General features: G+C 37.8%; 1 long non-coding RNA gene across 3 annotated transcripts in view; it reads right to left on the bottom strand.

The window, feature by feature from the left end:
- The window catches only part of LOC111085649, a 35,153-nt gene that overhangs the window by 11,953 nt on the left and 17,888 nt on the right, over window positions 1-5,312 (bottom strand). The gene's annotated exons all lie outside the window — the stretch shown is intronic.

Raw genomic sequence — 5,312 nt, 5'->3', positions numbered from 1 at the left:
ACCCCCCACCGCCAACTCTTGGGCTATTCTTTTACCAACGAATAGTGGGATTGCTCGTCACATTATAACGCCCCCAATGGCTGAAAGGGCGAGCATGTTTGGTGTGACGGGGATTCGAACTCGCGACCTGCAGTTTGTGAGTCGAGTGCCCTAACCACCTGGTCATGCCGGGCCCTGGTCAATAAGAACACCAAGGTCTGATTGATCATATAGCTCTCCTGGTTACAGTTAAATAGAACATATAGTGATGGTACAACCCACAGACATATGGATGGCCACAGCCTCCAAGCACATATTGAGTGGCACGGACATGGTGAGTATATGCTGTTCAATCAGCAGTGCCACACCTCCATGAACTCACCCATCACACAACCTGTCATTCCCATATAAAGAAAACTGCTGAAAGGTAACAGCATCTGCAGATCTGAGGATTGTTTCCTGTAAGGGGAGACACACAGGATGATGGGAATCGATCAAGGCCTTAATTTCATCCGAATTCCAATGAAAATCCCGACAGTTCAATTTTATCAAATTGCCCATTTTTACTTAGAAGGAGGAGAACTGAGTGGAGAATCCTTTTGTTTGTGACCACGACATTTCTATTTAGTAGAAAGAGGTGTGTAGACCTCCATGGAACCTGTCCTGGGTCGATTGGCCAGATCTCTTTCAGAGGAAGGAGACTCCAGAGACTGAGTGCGTGACTGAATAATGGTTCTGCACCTAAGCACCAAAGGAGGTGGACCCGAGCAGTTAGTGGATGTGATGGTGGGGACAGAAACAGGAGTACATGTAGACTTGTCAACTCTTGCATCCATATAAGGCAAAATACTCTTTACATAGTGTGAGAAAGATTCTACTGGGGGCACAGAAAGAGCTGTCTACACTCCTATTGTAGCGATGGAATGGAGTGTAGCAACATGGTAAGAAATGTTGTTTACAGTACATAAACGTTGTGCCTCTTTTTCCTCCACCCACTTAGGGCAAGAACAAAAGTATGAGGGGTAGGAACCACCACATTTGACACATTGAGAGTCCAGTAGACACTCGCGATAAGATGCCTTAGAATTTTAAAATCGCAGACACTGGAAACATCTGAGAGGGTTAGGAATATATGGCCATACCTAATTGTTTAGATAACATGCCTTAACAGTGACAGGTAGATGTGGTGATGTAAATGTCATTATAAAAACATTGGTAAGCTGCATAATTCCATCTTTACAAGTGGAGATACATTGCACAGTAGCAATTCCTTCGCTGGAGAAACCAGCTAGGATCTCTGACTCACGTATGTTCCTTAAATCCCTGTCAATCTCAACGATAACTCCCCGTGAGGAATCAAAGTTGCATGGGGAGTAACCTCAATGGGCCTTTGATTTCAGAAGGAGTTCACTATGGTGTGATGTAGATATTTCCACCAAGATGTCCCCAGAACATAACTTTTTGACTGACTTTGGAGAGCCAACAAGCTCCTCTAATCTCTTATGGAAGAAAAAAAGGGAGACATTTGCCCTAATGATTTCTCAGTCAAAGAATAAAGAATGAGAAAATGAGGTACAGGAACAGTAGAAAGTGAGGATTGGAGATAAGATTCATCCAAGCATTGTCGCTTACCAATTAACGAGTTTTCTTTTTTAAGTTTTGTTTTGGGTTGCCAGTTTGGGATCTGTAAGAAAAAGAAAAAATAAATGCCCACAGACCACATTCACCATGGAGCCCTACGAGGGAATGCACTGCAATGCTAAAGAAGGGCATTACAGTGAAGCCAGAGTTTCATGGGCACTATACCCAAACACTAGCATTAGATACAACGTCCACAACACCTGATGAGAACGTCCAACACTAGCACTTAGTTGACCCTAGCCCAACCAGACCAGCTGATTGATCTTGGGGGAGCCACCCCAAAGCCGCCCTTCTACAGGAATTCCAGGCCAAAGTGATGAGTCGTGGTTCCCCTAGTATAAGTCACCCATCAGGATGACATCCCTCAACCCCAGGATCCTATCCTCCCCTTCACATGATGCCACACATGGCAAACAAACGGGTGGATGTTTAGATCCCAGAGGAGGTAAACTGTACATACAGACACTTCCCTGGAAGGTCCTCTCACCACGTACAAGAATCCACATCGAGGGGACCACTTAGATGCCATAAGAGTGAGTGTAAAAAGAAAAACTGAAAGTGTGGAGTACAGCAACAGTTATGATGAACTTGATGATGAGGGTTATACATCTGAGTATAAAGTGAGTGAATCTGATAAACTAGTATTGCAAGCTATTTCTTTTTGTGCGAGGTCAGATATTTCAAGTGAAACCACAAATAAACTACTAGATTTTCATTCCCTGAATGATTTGAAAACTTAAATTAAAAATTTAAGTTGGATCTCAATTAATGAAATGCAGAATGACTGCGTAATGACTGAGGTGGCTCAGCGGTATATCTGCAGGTTTATATCATTCAAAGTCGGGTTTTGATACTCATTGTGAACCCAGCACAGATAGCCCATTATGTAGCTTTATTCTCAATAAACAAACAAACGTAATGACATTGTGAAACACCTCTGAAGATACGACTTTTATGATGACATGATAGGTGAGTCCTATGACCTACCAAGGATTTGAAAAAGCTAGTCATTTGTGTAAAATACGTGCATGAAGATAATGATGAGACATCCTACCTAGGGAGTATAAATCTTGATGATGGCATAGCCCATAGAATTACCCAACATTTGAATACTACTATTTATAAATTAGGAGTAAGTAAAGTCAAAGTTCTCCCCATTTGTCACACAGACACACTGCATCAAGATTCAATAGTTTTTATTATTTCTTCAGTACGAAATACAAAACTGTATAACATTCAGAGCATTTTCAATGATCGAGATTTGCAAATGAAAGAAACACAAACTGTGAGATAGTTGAGCATGAGAAGTGCAGTTGATGCTGTGTATACGTAGTTATTCTTCTGTTGTAGCAACACTTTCTGAACTAGGTACAACAGATACATCACTACACATATACTTTAACAGCACTGAAACGACTTTAATCACAAGTCTTATGTTAGATGTTAATAATGAAATACAAGTGTTTAAATGTGGATTTCAGCATGAAAACCTTGTATTTAGTGAAGTGAGACAATTAATTGAGTCTACTTTAGCTGGATTGGATGAGCTAAAGAAAGGAAAAAATACAGGGAGATGGCGAACGGTTTGGAACAGAATGATGGGTATATGAAAGGTGTAAGACTTTCTGCTTCAGATGGGACTTCAGAAGTAAAACAGCTGATGAATAAATGCATAGACAGACTTCATCAGAACATAATCGATAAGCTTACACAACAAGATGGAAACATCATTTATAATCTAGGATCAATACCTGGGCCTTCTATTTTGGATGGGGCTATTACTGATTTTTCATGGAACCAATAAATTCATCAAAATTTTAAACGATACTGAGAAAACTACTAACACTAAAGTTATGTCCGTGCTTAACAAAAATGATTTGATACAAAATAAATGGCCTAGGTTGAAAGGCACATATAAAAACTAAAAAAATTAACATTTATATAAAAGCTGCATGGTGATCAATTTCCTAACATGTCGAAATTATGTCAAATAGCTTTATCTTTTGTGTAACAAGCGTTAATTGTGAAAGAGCATTTAGTGCAAAACAGGCTCAAGACAAAATTCAGATGCTCTATGAAGGCTGAAAAGATAGTGTTTAATGAGAATTGTAATATTAGGCCTATAGATTTCATTTTATAATCCCAGTCCTGCAATTAACATGTGGGACAGTGCTAAGAACAAAAGAAGCACGAGGCTTTCATAGCCATACAAAAAAGGAATTAAGAAAATTAAAAATAAATAAATGAGTAAATTGTGTGTATGTGTTTTTGAAATACTTTCTTAAGGCCAGATACACAATAAGATAATACTGACACATTCAAACTCATAACATAAATGATTCAATCGCTACATAAACCATCATATAGACGCTTGTCCGTGATACTGAATTACTAATTACCTTTGGCAGATATTGATAGACCCAAAATTTGATCAGTACAGTACTGATCATGGCAAAAATTATCTGGAGCACTTACGGCTAATGTCTAGATTACAATAAACATCTCGAGGAGAAAAATACTCTATTTAGGGAATTTAATTTGATAACATTTTTATCTTTGGACGTATCTAACTCCTCATTACGACCTATAAATTTTAATGGGGGAATTGAAACACACCTAATGGCACTTATTAAATTTGTATTTTTCATTTATTGCAATGCTACTACGTCAATCTATTGCCTCGTAATTTTTAAATATCAGTCATCACTCTACCACCCATCATGCTAATGACTTGAGTCATTGTTATAACGAACCTACAGCTCAAAATGCGGGGAATATTTTGTGGCGTTGCTCGGATTGGAACCCGGTTACCCACCGTATATATTAGTTGACCTCTTGTTTAATATACAACGTGTAAAATGTATTTTAGCAGGGCAAAATATTGTATGATACAAGTTAGATTCTAATTGCATTATTGTGTTAGAAAATTCCTAAAATACTTTTTTTATATGAACTTATAGATGAGATCAAAGTTTTCAACAGGTGCAGCACAACAAAATAATGGGTATTTAATTACTGTTTTAACATTCCAGTTTCTAGAATGTGTTATAGGGTAAGAATGTTTATATAAGATAAAATAGTTGTGAAATATGTTCCTAAGTAAAAGATGGTGACTGAAATTAAAATCGACGCATTTTTCGACACGGTTTAAACTCTGATTGAACTAATAAAATCAAAATCATTTAAAATATGAATCTTTTATTATTAAAGAGCAAGAGATTAAATATTGATATATAAGCAACACAGATGTGGTTACACGTAATTTTATGTTTCATGATCATCTTATTAGATAAAACCCACTGACAATATCTGTAGAAAATTTGGCAAACTGGTCATCCTATTTACAAAAGTGGATGATCCAGTATGTATGAATGTTTGCCCAATACTGGCAGAAAACTTGTGAACAGTACAACCAAGAATGGCAAGAAGCTTTAGAGCTTAATCAACTTTCCAAGTGAAAACCTGACAAATTATGGTTATATCCACCTACCAACCACAGTTCATCAACTATATCTTGTCCATTTCGAGGTAGTGAACAAATAACCGTTTTAAAAAATGTAAAGTACTGTTACGACAGCGCAAGTCAGGTGACGCTAGTAACGCGTCATGATATTCTCGAAGATTCTTTAATGCTCGAGTATTTTCTAGATGTTCGGTATTCTTGTATATAAGACCGCCAAGAAGTGACGGCA

This window comes from Limulus polyphemus, unplaced genomic scaffold (genome assembly GCF_000517525.1).
Source record: "Limulus polyphemus unplaced genomic scaffold, Limulus_polyphemus-2.1.2 Scaffold528, whole genome shotgun sequence".
Lineage (NCBI taxonomy): Eukaryota > Metazoa > Arthropoda > Merostomata > Xiphosura > Limulidae > Limulus > Limulus polyphemus.
The sequence above is the reverse complement of the archived record's forward strand: the minus strand, read 5'-3'. Positions and strand labels throughout refer to the sequence as shown.